The sequence below is a fragment of the Nelumbo nucifera genome, chromosome 5 (genome assembly GCF_055504915.1).
Source record: "Nelumbo nucifera cultivar China Antique chromosome 5, China Antique-T2T, whole genome shotgun sequence".
NCBI lineage: Eukaryota > Viridiplantae > Streptophyta > Magnoliopsida > Proteales > Nelumbonaceae > Nelumbo > Nelumbo nucifera.
The window spans coordinates 60622043-60640173 of record NC_142653.1 but is presented as its reverse complement, the minus strand read 5'-3'; the positions used below and the strand labels follow the sequence as shown (position 1 = coordinate 60640173).

The window sequence follows — 18131 nt, the reverse complement described above, 5'->3', positions numbered from 1 at the left end:
CTATGTTGGTTTAACAAAATATTGTAACAAAGAATAATTGTTTTATTGATGATAGAAATAAAATACAAATTTAAACAACCCAAAAATGGAATTGTTTTCCTATTTGGTGGTGAGCCAACAATTCAGCCTTTTAGGTCAAATGTGTTAATCCTTGATGTCATAATTAAATAACAATAAAAATTTTAAAGAGATAAAACCACAAAAAGTATAAAAATACAAAAAAAAAATTATAAAAAAAATTTTTTTAGTTCCAAACTTTTCCAAAACTTTATTAATAACTAAACGAGGAAAAACCTAGGAAGGGGGACGTAAAAACCTTACCCTTCAAAGAAACTATACAAGAGGCCATCGACTTATAGCAAGAACTTATACAAGGACTAAATAAGCATCAATGCACCTCAAATTAATGACTTTGGAGAGAAGGTAAACCGAGACTATCCATTCTTTGTAAGTGCTGAGAACCAGCGAGTAGTTCTGTCACTACATTTAAGAACATTTATAATATTGTATATTCATCATATTAAACAAAAATTAATGTGACAAAATAAGAATAATTTTTATAGATATTTAAATATAAAAAATATAGAGGCAAATTTCTTAAAGTACCCCTATCGTTTAGGAAATTGAGTAATTGAATAACTCTACTCTTATTGTTTACTTGTCTTAAACTACCCTTAAGTTTCTTGAGAATTATCTAAAACCTCCTTTACTGTTAACTTTCTGTCATGTTTGATTCACATGTTACATCACGTGACTGATATATTTTTAAAAATTCTTAAATTATCCATTTAAAAATTCTCCATCTTGTTGTTGCTCAGCCCGTGCATGAACGGGATGCCATGATGTGGCGATGAGATGGAAGAGGTGGCAGCATCGATGATAGCGTGGTGGCGTTGCCATTAATGGGGTTATGTGGGGTGGGGGCAGAGTGTGTGATATGTAAAGTGATGGGAGGAGGGAGAGATGTGCCTTGTGGTCACATGTTTCACTGGATTTGTATACTGCCATGGCTTGCAAAGAGTAATACTTGCCCTTATTGTAGACTCTAGCTTCCGATCGACGATGTGTTAGGAGAGATCAAGAGGTCATAACCCAAGGAATTCTTGTGGAGATTGATTTTATGCATTCAAATAAAATACTGTGAAGATTGGTTCTATGAATTGCATTTTCTTAATTTTAGGCAACCTGGCGGTGATCAAATATATGGAGTTTTTGATAGCCAGCTCCCTACTGCTTTGCGAAAGCTTCCATTTGATAGACACTTGTCTCTGCAAAATGTCAAGAAGTTCTTTTAGAAGCAGATGGTTACCAACCCCACTTAATTACTCTAGAGAAAGGTTACTGTCGCCTTATTGAGGGGGCCCTAAATTACTCTTAAAGATGAGATTTCCCTTAAATTTGTGACTTGGAAGGAACTACTGCAGTGGAGTATTCACCGAATACCCCAAGTATCCGCCTTATTGAGGGAGACCCAAAATTGCTCCAGTGTAGGACTCTATCTCCCAACGTCCTTTAGTTTGGACTTTAGACAAGTTCATCCAAGAAGGGCATATACAATAAGGGTTTCTCTTGGTTCTTCAATCTAGAGAAGAGAGTTACTTCATTAGGCTTGATGGACCATAAGAATTCCAACAACTTTTGCCAGATTTTTATCATGACAGATGAGGAATATTAGCTGAATGCCATCTTTACTGAAGGTCTCTCCTTATCCATCTCTGTACTCCCTTTTTCTATTTCTTTTGTTTTGCAGACTCACAACCCAATCATATGATTTGAAATGCATATACTTATAAATGGGTCCTAAGTATTTCCCTCCAACTTTGCAACCATGGTGACATTTTCAGTGACCATTTCCATGAAATTGATCTTATGGACAGTTGGGAGCGCTTTGGGATTCATTTGGGTGTAACCCATAAGAACCGGTCATCCGGAAAATTCATGGTGTAAATCAGTGCACATCCAAATAAAAAAAAGCAAAGCTGTTTTTTTACTTGATTTGTGACTGGAAGTCTCTGTTGCTTTGAGAAATCAAAAGTGTTTGGTTGAAATGGTGTCATGTTGAATAAGACCCAATGGCGGTTAGGGAGTTTCTAGATATGCACACTATGTTCTTGCTGTGGAGGGCCTAGAGGACTGTTTGTCCTCTCCTGTTATGCCATCAACTGGAACATACCAAATAATCCCTTTGGGTTTTGCTCCTTTAAACCCATGACAAGGAAAACTCACTTCTAAAACCCAGCTGTAGGATGCATTTCCCTCTAGAGCCGAACAATAATCTGAAGCAAAAGAGAAAGAAAAAACAGGATTTATGTGTTGAAAGTAATGATTGAGAGAGGAAGGTTGAAAGGGTTTAGGAGGCTTTTTATCTTCTTACATAACAATGGAGAGATGAGTTGACTGAAAGAAAAAAGGAGGATGCAAGACCTCTGAAACAATCAGATGTGGAGATACAAGAGTTCAAAATTTTCAGGTTTTGTTTTGAAAATTTGAGGAATAGTGGAGGGAAAATTCGACATTTTATTTTTTCCATTAGTACTTAATGACCTGTCAATTGTCAGAAAACTTAATGGCAGTTTAAGACAATATGTAAACAATATCATCATAAAAAATTGCCACAAGCAAAGCACATGTATACTTACTAGTATGTATAAATAAAGTTAATGTATTTTATGCAATTTAGTGGAGTAATGGACATAGAGAGAATTAGTGGCATGAGTTATTAAAGGAGAGAGTTAATAGCATAATTAATGAGGAGAGATTAATAAAAGTTAATGGTGTATTAATGAGGAGTGTTAAAAGTCTTAAAAGTGATTGGTCACTTGAATTATTTTGTTCAATTTTAAAATTAGAAAAGGAAAAAAAAAAGAAAAAATAGGTGCCTTTGAGAAGAAACTAGAAAAAAAGGATAAGTGACTTTGAGAACAAACCACAAAGTAGAAAAGTGCCACCTTGGCACATTGCATTTTAATATATAAATATAGATATGCTTTATAATAGCATAGATGAATGCCCCAAAAGTTTTCAAAAAGTACACAAAAAAGGATTTATAGGGTCATCTCATGAAAGAGAAAAATGAGATTTATCTTGTGATTGATGTAGGTATATAGTGTTCATTTAGTCCCTTAGAGAACATTAAACACTGTATTCACACCACATGAAGGCTTGTGATTAGCCTATAGTCAACTTTCCTCTTGTGGTGAACCCGCAATGCATCACAAGTCTTGTGATGAGCCCACAACGCGCATCACAGAACTGCAACAAACCCATGGTTCATCACACTCTCTCGATGAGCCCACTTGTAGCCCAAGCCTAGGCAAACCCGGCTTGAGCCCGTGATGAGGATCGCTTACATTTGGACTTGCGATAAACCCTCAACCGCCGTGACACTATGACCCATTATAGAGTCGTGTCCAGGCATCATCTAAGCATGCAGTGTCAAGAAGGGCAAAGGCAGCAAGGCACCACATAAGGCCAACAAGACAGCATTTATCAAAAAGTGATGTCACAAATGCCACGTCAACTAAGTAAGGTATGCAAAAGGTAGTAGCACCCGCGAGTAATGAGGGCTTCTGAGCGAAAGGAAAGCCGGTCCTCAGATAAATCCCCATGAGACACGTGGCGAAACACTAGTCGTGCACTTAATAATTGACAACAAGCCCATAATCCCCTTTCCTAATAGGAGACGAACACCTTTATCTCCTACCTTTTAGGATTTTGGGATCTCCCCCATAAATAGAGATCCTCCTCATATCGAAACTGATTATTCAGAAACCTAGCACCCTTGCTGTTAACTCCTAGTTCTACCATCTGAAGCCTAACACCTTACCCCAAAAACCTAACCCCTTCTAACTCTTGGTCCTTTCCTGTCTTTCAAAGAGACCACCCCCTGACCTAGCCTTACCCAACCTACAGTAGAATCTCTGGTTCATCTTTGATCACAGAGAATGGCCACATGAAGGATCAACCTTACATCCATTCCAAAGAATAGAGGAACGTCTCAGAGAATACCAACCCGGTAGTAGATGACCAACTCAAGACGGAAGCACCCAACCAAGCTGACATCGAAGTCCTCTCCAGCAAGGTGTATGAGTTCGGGGAACGTTTCGAGACCCGGTATCAAAAGCTCGAACAGATGCAGGAGGAGACGAGAAGTGTAAGACCCCAGACGTGGTTGCAACACTCACCCGACTTGAACAAGCGGTCACTCATCAATGGGCCTCGTAGTAAGCAACTATTATAGAAAATAGTCGGATCTGAACCGACCCGAGCAGAGGCCATACCTTTGCAAAGGATTTGCACAGAAAACATAGCGAACTTCCTTAGGTAGCACATAGTGCACCGATTCAGAGCCCCAATGAGGATTCTGACAAACAACGGCTTATCCATCAAAAATCAAGAATTCCGTGACCTTCTAGGGCAATACAGTGCAAGATTAGGGACATTGACAACATACTACCCACAAGGAAATGGACAAGCAGAAGCCATAAACAAGACCCTACTAAGGATGTTGAGTAAAACAGTTGCTAATAATCAAAAGGACTGGGCAGAAAAGCTGCTAGAAACCCTTTGGGCCTATCACACCACTATTAGGAAGAGTACACAGGTGACACCCTACTCATTAGTATATGACCAAGAAGTAGTGTTGCTAGCAGAAATACGGGTTGTGTCTGCCCGTGTAGCTTTTGCAATGGGGAAGAAGGTCAGACCCGAAGATATGGATCACTTACTTGTAGATAAGCTAGAAGCCATAGATGAAGTCAGAGATAGGGCCCTACAAAGACAGACCAAATACAAACAAGCCCTAGCTACAAATTTTAACAAACTCTTGAGACCAAGGAACTTCAAAGAAGGAGACAAGGTACTCAAAACGGCGCATTAATTCAAAAGAGGCACCACATCAGCAACCGCCACTTTATATGTATCGGGTACCGGAATAGTCACACACGAGCGAACAAGCCACATTTATTACGGAATGACAAGCAAAGAACCACTAATAATGATTGATACATGGCCATTCTCGAAAGGCTTCCCTGATCCCCACCAACAAAAAAATTTAATATGCTACCGAGTCACTCAACATCGACAAACACTAAGCATCGAGCAGTCTATAACCCCGTCATACAAGGGGGCTTCGCCCCCGCTAAGCCATTAACGATATCACCCTTTGCCAGTCCCCCCTCACTACCAGTATTCAAGGGGCTTGATATTCCAACCACTACCTCTCCCCGCCAACAGCCAGGGGGAGCTGAAATTTACAAACCAAACACAAGTTTTCCCATTGGCAAAAAGGAGACGGTCAGCAGAAGTGACTCCTAGTGTCTTTTGCAAATTCCCTTTATGTCAACGGTTAGGGGGGTTGAAACACATAAACAAAGCATAACATTGACTATCGATAAAAAGGAAATCACCAAAAGATAGGGGGGCTAAAACCATGGAATGCAAGAAGTCCCCACCGCAGACACAAGGCGCACATCATCTATACAAAATTACAAAAATAGGGAAAATCCTCAAACCCAACACATGCAAACGAACTCACTACAAGACCTAAAAATAAATACGAAAGCAAAGTGCTTACCTATAAGCTCCCACTTACCAATAAGTAGGGGGGCTAATGTATATAGTGCTCATTCAGTCCCTTAGAGAACATTAAACACTGTATTCACACCACATTAAGGCTTGCGATTAGCCTGCAATCAACTTTCCTCATGCGATGAACTCGTGACGCATCACAGGTCTTGCAATGAACCCATAGGACGCATTGTAGAACCGTGACAAACCCATGGTTCGTCGCACGCTCTCGATGAGCCCACTTGTAGCCCGAACCAAGGCAAACCCAGCCTAGGCCCGTGATGGGGATCACTTACATTTGGACTTGTGATAAACCCTTAACTGCCATGACACTGCAGCCCGTTATGGAGCCGTGTCTAGGCATCATCTAAGAACACAATGTCAAGAAGGGTAAAGGCAGCAAGGCGCCACATAAGGCCAACAAGACAACATTTATCAGAAAGTGGCATCACCAATGCCACATCAATTAAGTAAGACACGCAAGAGGTAGTAGCACGTGTGAGTAATGAGGGCTCCTGAGCAAAAGGAAAGTTGATCCTCAGATTTATCCCCATGAGACACATGGCGAAACCTCAGTCGTGCACTTAATAATTGACAGCAAGCCCAATATCTCCTTTTCTAATAGGAGACGTGCACCGTTATCTCCTACCTTTTAGGATCTCGGGATCACCCCCATAAATAGAGATCCTCCTCATATCAAAATTGATTATTCAGCAACCCAACACCCTTGCCATCAACTCCCATTTCTACCATTCGAAGCCTAACACCTTACCCCAAAAACCTAACCTCTTCCAACTCTTGGTCCTTCTCTGTCTTTCAAAGAGACCGCCCCCAACCAAGCCTTACCCAACCTATAATTGGCTTTGTTATTTATCATTATAGTGTTCACACCAGCTCCCAACTTCTTATTTAGTTTAAGGATTAAGGTCATAGTTCCTCATTTTTTTAATATCTCAAAGACTTTCTGTGGGGTGTGGTGGTCTAGTGGATGGTGGGATAGGTTTATCATTGAGTCGGACTAGGGGTTGAATTGTAGTTGAGCAACGAAGTTGGTGATGGGAAGGGAAGAGGTGAGAGGTTTAAGTGGAGACTTCAGGCCATAAGTGGTTGCTAGGGAGCATGGTTGAGAGGCCCTAGGAAAGGGGGGGGGGGGGGGGGGGGGGGTAGGGGGAGGGGTATATATAGGAATTCTCATAAAATGGAAGATCTCACCCTTTTCTATTATTTGTTTGCATCTCAAGTGGTTACATGACATAGCGGTTTTTTTAGAAAAGGGGGGACAAGGTTTACCCCTTTCCCATACTAGCATATGTTCCTAACTTATTACCAAAAGAAGTGAATATATAGGAATTCTCATAAAATGGAAGATCTCATCCTTTTCTATTATTTGTTTGCATCTCAAGTGGTTACATGGCATAGCGGTTTTTTTAGAAAAGGGGGGACAAGGTTTACCCCTTTCCCATACTAGCATATGTTCCTAACTTATTACCAAAAGAAGTGAAGTTATGACTAGGCATGCTACAATGGTTGTCTCCTTTTCTCATGATTATTTTTGTTCCTCAATTAGGTTATCGTCTTTGGGAATCTTTGATGAGTGTAAAATAGTTTGTAGTGGAGAAGGTTGCTTAAGTATATTGTTCTTATATGGTTGTCTACTTATATGCAAGGCCAATGTGTTCGGACCGGTGGCCTTACCCAAGAGGAGGTGAATTGGGTAGGGCTTTAAAAATTTGATTGTCTACGAATTCAATTTGAAGTCTTACACTCTTGACAATCTGGCTCAAAACCCTTCCCACCAAACTGAATCTAATCCTTATAACAAATAATATGCAACAAAAAAATTAAAGGTTTAGTTACTAAGGTTCAGTAGTTGATCTAGATAGAACACTTGATATAATTAAATTGCAAAATTAGAGAACTTGTACCTACACAACAAATAGACAAAAGCATTTGTGGGAGCTATAACGATCAACAACGAAGCGTAATAAACAGTGTAAGCATCGGGAAACAACTCACTTAGGCTGATCTGGAATTGCCACCCATTAATTATGGAAATGGAGGTGATGGGGCCTCTTAGAATGGCATCAAAATCATTTTCATCAAATAGTGACTTCAAAGCCCGAGGCGTCGACTAACCAGTCCAGGTCAGACTTGGATGTGAGAGAGAAGGGGTTAGGCACCCCTCTCTCAGGTCAAATAGGTGGGGCCCACATGGGATTCTAATCAAGAAAATAAACACAAGCAAGAAGAAATCACAACAACAGTATAACACAAAAGGGAATCTACTATGTCAATTTTATTACTATTATTATTATTATTGTTATTATTATTATTATTATTATTATTATTATTATTATTATTATTATTATTAGGGAAAATTCCCGATAGGTACCCTGTACTTTAGGCCGGGTGCCAATTTAGTACCCGTACTTTAAATCGTGACAATCTAGTACCCGAACTTTCAATTTGGGACAATTTGGTACCCGAACTTTTAATTTGTGACAATTTGGTACATTATGTTAGATTTTCGTCAATTAAAAACTCACATGCGGAATAAAATTTTCAAAATACCAAAAATGTCCTTTACAAAAAACCCTTCTTATTTCCCTAATCCCCTGTTGTCTTCGTTATGGGTTGAACAAACAGAAAACCCTTCTTTGGGTAGAATTTACGGTTAGGTTCTTGTCAATGATCAGCCCATAGATGCTACAGATTTTCGGAGAGTGTCGGGCTACGTCACCTAGAATGACGTGCTATTCCCGCAGCTAACAGTTGAAGAAACACTCATGTACACTGCCCGTCTGAGGGGATGTGGTGGGCATAGTGTGGCTGCAGTGAGAGTGAGAGAACTGTTAAAAGAGTTGGGGTTGGATCACGTAAAGGATTCGAGGATTGGCGGGGATTCATCTCATGGGATCTCAGACAGTGAGAAGTGCAGGGTCTCTGGGTTACAGAGACTCTAGGTATACAAACCTCGTCGGCTCTTGAAGGCCAATTGTTGATTGAGGATAAAGCTACTGAAAATCATCATGAAAAAGACGAGCAACAAGAAACGTGATTGATGACAATTTCAGCATCTGATTTTATCGAAGATATGCATCTTTTCTACCCAAATTCTCGATTTCGAGAGGTCTTAATTCTAAGCCAGAGATTCTGTAGCAACATATTCAGAGAACCAAGCAACTTTTTGTGGCCCGAACAATCTAAGCCTTAGTGACCGGAGTTGTGCTAGGAACCATTTTCATGAATGTTAACAATGACACCACCCGGGTCAGGTTGCAGACATGACTTGGGTTCTTCACTTTCGGTCTCATTTTCTTTCTCTTCAACAACAGAAGGGTTACTGATTTTCTTATAGGAGAGAAGAATTTTGATGAGAGAGACCTCCAGAGGAGCTTGCAAAGTCTCATCCTACGTAACAACCAACACCCTTGTATTCCACCCCTTCCTTCTACTGTTTGCTCTTCTCTACAGCGTTCCCATATATTGGCCAGTGGGTTTGAGAAGGGAAATCGATGGGTTTCTATACTTCTGTCTGGTGGTTTGGATGGTGGTGTTGATGTTGAATTCATTTGTGGCATGTTTCAGTGCTCTCCTCCCCTATGAAAACTGCACTGCTTCTCTGATTCTCGATGGCACAATAATTTTTTGGCGTCGTGTACGTCGAAATCAACTTTCCCGGCGACACATTTGCTTGACACCATCGGCGTGAAGGAGCTAGTTCTCTGTAAATGCAAGTACAAGGTTCCTACTTGCATTGCTCGATCGGTTATTTTAATAATTTTAATCGGTCGAAATAGCACTGGGGGTATTTAAGACTTTTTATCCTCTAACCGACGGAAACCTAACGTCGGGTACCAAATTGTCCCAAATTGAGAAAGTTCGGGTACTAGATTGTCACGATTTAAAGTACGAGTATTAAATTGGCACTCGACCAAAAGTACAGGGTACCTATCGGGAATTTTCCCTTATTATTATTATTATTATTATTATTATTATTATTATTATTATTATTATTATTTTCTTATCACTCAAATGCAAACAACTAAGGCCCCGTTTGGTTTGCAGGAATAGGGGTCTGGAATCGGAATCGGAATGGGCTATTCCGATTCCAACTGTTTGGTTGGAAGGAATTGGAATCCCATTCTCATTCCTGATAGAATGGCATTCCCCCATTTGAGGGAATGGCCATTCCCATCCCCTCCCTTGGGAATGAAATTCAATTCCTACTAATTTTAATTCTCAGTTCCATTCTTGTCATAACCAAATAGACTATGGGAATGGACCATTCTGATTCCAATTTTGGAGGATTTTGATTCCGACTACAAACCAAACGGACCCTAAGACTCTTCTCCCTACTTATCTAAAACCCATATAACTAAAACATATAACAAACTTAATTTAAACTACTAAACAACCAAGAAATAGTAAACAATTGAGTAGCGATGCAACCAAGAAAAAGAACTAATGAACTGAGATATAAGTAGGAGTTCAATCCCAAATCAGAGGGAAGCAAATTGCTGAGGACTTAAATTATGGTAGACATAATAAAGTCAATTAATAGAACAATAGAGAATAAGAGGTTGTCATGCAGAGAGGTCCAAGAGAATTCCAAACTCTAGTCTATATGAAAGAGCAGATCTGAAGGGTGAGGGATTTGATCAATTTGAATCTTTAGAATAAAATCTTTATGTAATAGGGGCAAACAAGGGTGTTTTGGGTTAAAATTTTATAGGTGGTATTTTAGAATATCCGAGTCCTGGTGGTTATGTCTAATTATTTTAGGAAGTCAAGATTCTAGGAATTTGGGTTAACGAGAGGATCCAGAATGAAATCTTGGTTTAATGAAAGAGTAAACGGGGGAATCTTGGGTTGAAACTTTATGGTTAGGTGTTTTGGTGTGCCCAAAGTTTAATGGTGTCATTTGATTGGTTCAGATGTGTTAAGATTGAGGGAATCTAGGTTTTGAGTGTTTAGGCTAATGAGAAGGTTCAAAAGGGAATGTTTGTTTGACGAAAGCGTAAACAGAGCAATCTTGAGTTAAAGTTTTATAAAAAGGTATTTTAGGATGTTTGGGGTTAGATGATAGTGTCTAATCTGAGGGTCAAAGTGTAGATAGGGGTTGATTTGGGCCATCAAATTGAGTTCAGGTAGGTTTAATGGTGGATTTGGTGGCTTTTGGGCTGAAATTCATATTTTTTTTTGGTTTTTTTGGTATTTTGGAGAGATCGGAATAGTCTGATTGGGTATTTGGGGTAAATTGGTGGTTTAAGCAGTGGACCGAGCAAAAATTGGATGCTTATAGCTGCCCTTCTTTGTTGTGAGGTAGGAAACTATGAACCAACAAATATAAAAAGGAAACCCATAGAAATTTTTGTGAAAGGTAAGATCAAAAGAGGGGCGAGGAAATAAAAGACAGTTATGTGTGCAAATTACACATAAATTTTGATGTTTATGCATGGTTTTGATGCTGATTTGTGTAAATTCTTACCACAATTTCGCTTGATTTCAAGAAATTATCAAGGGAGACCTGCTTAGGGGAAAGATAACATAAAACCATGGAAAAGAGGCCAAGTAGAGGCAATTCAGCCCAACTAGGAGAAAGGCCCAGCCGAGAAGCCTAAGGAGGGTTATTCGGCCCATGAAGCCTAGGCAGCACTCCATGGGGGAACCCAAGGAGAGAGCCTAGCCAAAGCTCTCCAAGGAGCCCATTTGGCCCAGCAAGAGGGAGGCCCATGTACAACTCAAGAGCAGCCCAAAGTGCAGCCCAATGAGCCTAAAGGTGACTAACTTTCTAGAAGAGAGAAAGGGGCTGAAGAGAAAGCTATAAAAGGAGAAGAGAAAGAGGGAAAAAGGGTTCAAACACCTTTGGTTCGAAATCCTTTTGGGTGAATTGAGAGAGAGGCATGCAAGAGAGAAGAAAGGAGGAGATTCAAGAAGCTTCAAGAGAAGAAGAGGTGCTGAATCCGAATTTGGAGAAGAAGCCATTGGAGGAGATCAATTAGGTTATCTTCTTCCTTGAATTCTGTGCAAGTGATAAATGATCTCAGCTAGGGTTTCATGATATTTTCTCACTTGATTCTTCTTTCTTGCTGTAATTGAATCATGTTCATGTAATTTCAGATCTGTAATTAGTTCTCTAGGGTTATTCGAATGGATTAGATTCAATTCTGATGTTTCTTGATTAGGATTTTAATTGTTAGAATAGTTGGCCGAATTGAATTTGTATGTTGGACTGTCCGAATTTCTTGATGAAGAGTTTAGACAATCTGATTTCAGTTTGGCCGAACTATTCTTAATTCTTGGAGTATCTAAATTACTTGAGAAAGAGTTTAGAAATTCGGATCTGCTAATCAAGAACCGAATTGAATATAAGGTTAGAGATAACTTCTACAATTCAGTTGGTGTTCATTCAATTCTGCAATGATGCCCTAGAACTCTTGATCTTAATGCATGCATGAGGATTAGATTCTTGATAGAGACCTAAGAATCATCACTCATGCATAGAATGAACTTGCACTTGAGAGAGGCTGTCCATAACATTGGGGTTTCACCAAACCAAGGCTGAATCCTAGTCCAATCAAATGACCTAGAGAATTAATTGTTGAACCAAATCTGTTCACATATAGCTTGTCTTCTCAATTGCATGAAAGGTGTTTGATCCAATTTGCTAGAGATAGTTTGTTAGTTAGGAATTCAGTTTTGATTAGGTTAACATTTTGGTTAATCAGATAATAGATGGCTAATATATTACTAGTGGTTGCTGTATAAGTCTTCATGGGAATGATATTCTATTCATCACTTTATTACTTGAGCGGCTAGTGCACTTGCTAGTGTTGTAATTATGCATCAATCATTCCATTCTGTACAAGCCATTTTATTCTTGGCAAAGTAACCTTATTAGGTATCAAGAACCTTTGGAATCAGGGTATATTTTCTATAAAGAGAGAACACTTAAAACCAATAGAAAACAACAACAAAACAATTCATCTTGTGAGAGCTAAATACTTTTGGCAAAGTGAGCCCTCCTGAGTATTAGAAACCTTACGGAATCAAGGTACATTTACCATAAAGGAAAGCATTAAAAGCAAGTAAAACACAACATTGAAAGCAACTTAAAATAGGATATTTAAGCTTATCGAAAGCACAATAAAAAACATGGTGTTTGGAAGCGTTGGTGTTTTTTGGACCGATTTTCAAGAAAGAAATGTCCATGCTTCCAAGACCCGTTTTTCACAAAAAAAAGGCTTCTACCGCATAGGCAATGAGCAACACTATGTTGTTTGGTAAGGTGATTTTTATCATCGTTTTTCATGTATGTCTTGACAAGTAAGCACCACATAGGATACACATCAGTCAACTGTTTGGGGAAACCAAATTTGGCGTTTCATGCATCGGTGGGGTCCCGATTTTCAAGGCATGCCCGAGTTTTTAACAATTGGTTGAACTAAACAATGAAATACATGGGCGTTTGTAGAAATGCCTATGTGGATCTGATGTGGCACCGTTTTTTTGAAAAATGACCACGGTTCCAAACATCCCTAAATACAAGCACATATATTCTTCAAAAAATATTTTAAAAGCTTTTGTAAAACATTTTGAAAACTTGGCAGAGGTCTTGTGGTTGATATAGCATAATTTCTCTTTTGTCATGTGAGAGGCACCCTTCTATGCAAGGGTAATTTATGCTCAAAAACTTCAACAAAGCACTCAATAAATCTAATGAGAGTTCAAAGTTTTGTGTTTCCAAGTGTGTAGTAGTGCTATTAGATGCCAATACATGATTTAACAAAATTCCTTAAGTTCGTAATCTCACTTATGCTCCTTGGGGGAATGATGGGGAATCTACAAATTCTGGACATGTTGACACATTCTTAAAGAAAGGTGGTGAACCTGTTACTAAGCTTTCGTTATCATCATTTATATCTTTAATTTTCATTTTTTCTAGTTTTTTGTAATATTTATCACAATATGTTATGCTATAAATTGAAATAAAGACATTAGCGGTGAAAGATGTGTATTATACCGTGACACAAATAACACTCCATTAGAAACTTGGAAATTACAAAGATTACGTTATGTCATTATGTAAAACGATTTTAACTTTTTTGCCACGAAGGACTTTGTTGCCATAAGGGACTTTATTGCCACAAGGGACTTTGTTGCCGCAACAAACTTTGAAACAGAATAATTCAAATGGGAGATTAAGGACTTTTTAATGATTTTTTTAACTAAAATACTAATTAAAGTGAGATATTAATGAGTCTTTTACAACATTAGTGATTTTTATTCCTGAAATGTGTTATGTTGCGAAGCAAATGCTATGCCATGATGCAACTATCAAGAAGACATTGATATTTTGCTGTGAGGGACTTTGGTGCCATGAAAAACTTTAATGCCGTAATATAATTTGATGCCACAAGGGAATTTGAAATAGATTTAATTCAGATGAATTATTTTTAATTGAAACTTGATGAGAAAGTAATGATTTTTAACTGAAACAATGATGTTATGTTACAAAGCAAATCAATAGGAACCACACTATGGTATGATACAATTATTAGCAAAACATTGATATTTTAGCCATGAGGGACTTTAGTGCCATGAAGGACTTTAATGCCTTAACGGAATTTAATGTCACAAGGGCCTTTGGTGCCGTAATGGACTTTGAAACGGGTATAACTTGATTGATTTTTAACTGAAATTGGATGAGAAAATAATAATCTTTAGCTGAAGCAATAATGATTTATACATCTAGGATGCATTATGCCACGAAACAAATCAACAAAAACTATGTTATGCCATGATATAATTATCCACAAAACATTGATATTTTGTTGTGAGTGATTTTAGTGCCACAAAAGACTTTACTAACATAAGGGACTTTGATGCCATGAGGGACTTTGAAATAGATTTAACTTAGATGAGTGATTTTTAACTAAAACTTGATGAGGAGGTAATGATTTTTAGCTGAAATAGTAGTAATTTCTAAATCTAGGATACATTATGCTATAAAGCAAATCAACAAAAACCATGTCATGCCATGATGCAATTATCCACAAAATATTGATATTTTGCTAGGAGGGACTTTAGTTCTATGAAGGACTTTAATGTCATAACAAACATTAATGTCATAAGAGACTTTGATGCTACTAGGGATTTTGAAATAGATTTAATTTAGATAAGTGATTTTTAACAGAAACTTGATGAGGAAGTAATGATCTTTAGTTGAAATAGTGGTGATTTCTACATTTAGGATGCATTATGCCATGAAGAAAATCAACAAAACCATGCTATGCCATGATGCAGTTACTCACAAAACATTGATATTTTGCTGCAAGGGACTTCCCTTGCAGCAAATAGGGATCCATAAGAAAGTAACCAAATAATTGATTAAGTGAATTCAATAATAATAATAATAATAATAATTACAACAACAACAAAGAAAAAGTAAAAAAATGAAACAACAAATATAAAAATGAAAAATAGAAATAAAAAAGCAAATAAATATATAAAAATAATAAAAATAAAATAAATGAAATTAGGGTAAATTCCATTGTGATGTTTTGTTCTTGTTTGTTTTGCTTTATTGAATATTTGTTTATATATATATATATATATATTAAACGGATGCTCTCTCCATGCATCAAATGGAATCTACTTGTGCGAGTAGATTCCCACGTGAGAGCTCATAACCCAGTAATTATAGTAATTAATGGAATTTACTAATTATTCCAATAATTACAGTAATTAATGGATAACTAATGGGATCTATTGATTATTACAGTAATTAATTACTGTAATTTAATAATTATTGATTATTATAGTAATTTAACAAATATATAATTAGTGATTATAATTAATAATTACTATTATTATAAATATTGTTAATAACTAGATATTTACTTTAAAATTAGAAATACTGTTATTAAAAAATATTGTTACTAAATTACTGATTATTATAGTAATTTAATAAATATATAATTAGTGATTATAATTAATAATTACTGTTATTATAAATATTGTTAATAAATAGAAATTTACTTTAATTTTACTTTAAATTAAAATTATAAATATTGTTATTAATAAATACTATTAATAAATTTAGTAATTATTGTTATATTAAAAATAATTTAAAATGTTATTAAAACTATTGTTATTGATCTTTTAATAAAATATTATAATTACTAACTATTACCGATAAATACTATTAATTTAATTTAATTTTGGTAATTATTAATTTAATGAATATTGTTAATAAATCATATTCATAAATTTAATATTTACTGTTATATTAAAAATAACTAAATAAAATTATTAGAACTATCATTAATGATTATTTAATTAAATAGTATAATTACTTACTATTATTGATAAATGTTGTTAATAACGTTCTGACAATCAACGGTTCGATTGTCTTGTTCGAACGGATGGCCCGTTCTGAAAAACAAAAATTACAAGCAAAAAATTACGGAACCGTTCTGCCCACCGGTTTTCGGGTTGACGGTTCGATGATCTGGTTTGAACGGACGGTCCATTCTGACAACAAAAATTATAGGCAAAAAATTGAGTTTGTGAGGTCCATTAAGTAGTATCATACATGTTATGTCATTCAAGCGTGTGACTCATACAACTCGAAAACGAAACCATTCTAGCCACTAGTTTTTTGGTCGACGGTTCGACAGTTTAGTTCGAACAGATGCCCCGTTCTGACAACAAAAAATTACAAAACCATTCTGGCCACCTGTTTTCAGATCGACGGTTCGATCGGATGATCCATTCCAACAACAAAAATTATAGGCAAAAAATTGAGTGTGTGAGGTCCATTAAGCAGTATCATACGTGTTATGTCACTCGAGCATGTTTCTCATATGACCCAAAAATGGAACCGTTTTGGCCACCAGTTTTCGGGTTGATGATTTGACTATCCAGTTCAAATGGCCAACCTGTTTTGACAACTGAAATTGAAAAAATAAAAACGACCAAAAACCATCAAACGGGTCAATGGGATAACAGTTCAACCAATCGGGTCAATGGGTTGTTGACCGATTCAACGTTTTTTGGCCTGGGACCTGGATTAGGGTAAAACGGAATTAGTTGCCTAGACGGCTCCCAATTAAAAAAGTAAAAAAATAGATGACCCATTCACACAAAAAAAAATTACAAGCAAAAAATTGAGTGTGTGAGGTCCATTAACAAGTATCATACGTGTTATGTCATTTGAGCTTGTGACTCATACAACTTGAAAATGGAACCATTTAGGCCACGATTTTTGGGTCGACGGTTCGGATGTTTGGTTCGAATGGATGGCCGGTTCTAACAACAAAAATTTTAAAAATAAAAAAAAATGACCAAAAACCATTGAACGGATCAACGGTTTGACCGCCTGGGTAAATGGGTTGTTGACCGATTCAACAATTTTTTGCTAGGGACAGAGATTAGGGTAAAATGGAATCGGTTGCCTAGATAGTTCCCAATTAAAAAAAATTGGCCAAAAACCATTGAATAGGTCAATGAGTCGATGATTCGACCGCTTGGGTCAATGGATTGTTGATCGACTCAACAATTTTTAGCCAGGGACCAGGTCAATGGGTTAATGGGTCGACGGTTCTATTCCAAGCCTCGCGAAGCAGGGTCCCTCCACTAGTTCACCATTATTTTAAGTAGGAAGCATATGGACACTTGGCATATACAGCCCATTCGCCCTTCACCACACCCTGATTCATCATTCCAAGCAACCCATTAACCTTTAAGTCAAACCACCTAGTTATCATTAAGTCCCCCATTATATCTAGCATTTTTTTAACATTCATACTTTATTATATAAATCAAAGTAGGTTGGTTTTTGTATATAGCATTGCATTCATTTAGGTGATCTCTTGGAAAGTTGCATAATCAGTAGTCGGTTGCTAGGTTTCTTTGAATCATCACACTCATTAGATTGGGTTGAATCATTCTCTTGTCTTGTTTAGTTTTTCTTTCACAAGTATTGAATTTCTGAGTTCTTGGTTTCCCTCATCATAATTTGTCGTTGTTGTATATTTATTTATGTTTTCTAGTAAATTTCATCATATTAGACTAAATAGCTTACTTAGTTCTATAGTAATTTAATTGCTTGTTTTTATGCTTGTGGTTATTTTACTTCTTTAGTAGTTATAATTTCTTCTACATAGAATTTATTTTGTGTGTTTCTTTTCTTAAGCTCAAAGATTAAATTTTCCTTGGAACATTGGTGAAGTAGAGGTCAGTTTAGCCGAGCATGTGTGGGGTGCCTAAAACGTTCGAATATCGTACCTTAGTCCCCGAACCCAAAGAATCTCTATTCCATTGAGCAATGAGTCACCAAGAAAACAAAATTGTTTTTCTTGAAAAATCTTGAATTTATCTAAATTCCTGAATTCCCAAAAATTTAGGTGGCAACTCCACATTCAATGCCATATTCCATCCTCCCTTCAGGTCCGGTAGCCACAAAGTCAATACAGCAACATCAACAATGAGATGCCCAATTTTAATAGGCCCAACCTTGCCCTTCATTCCAACGAAGTATAAAATCACCTGATTTC

The 18131-nt window shown here is 37.1% G+C and overlaps 1 pseudogene; it reads left to right on the top strand.

The window, feature by feature from the left end:
• Nucleotides 1-4354: 4354 nt before the first annotated feature.
• On the top strand, nucleotides 4355-9280 carry LOC148791667 (uncharacterized; annotated as a pseudogene).
• Nucleotides 9281-18131: the final 8851 nt, after the last annotated feature.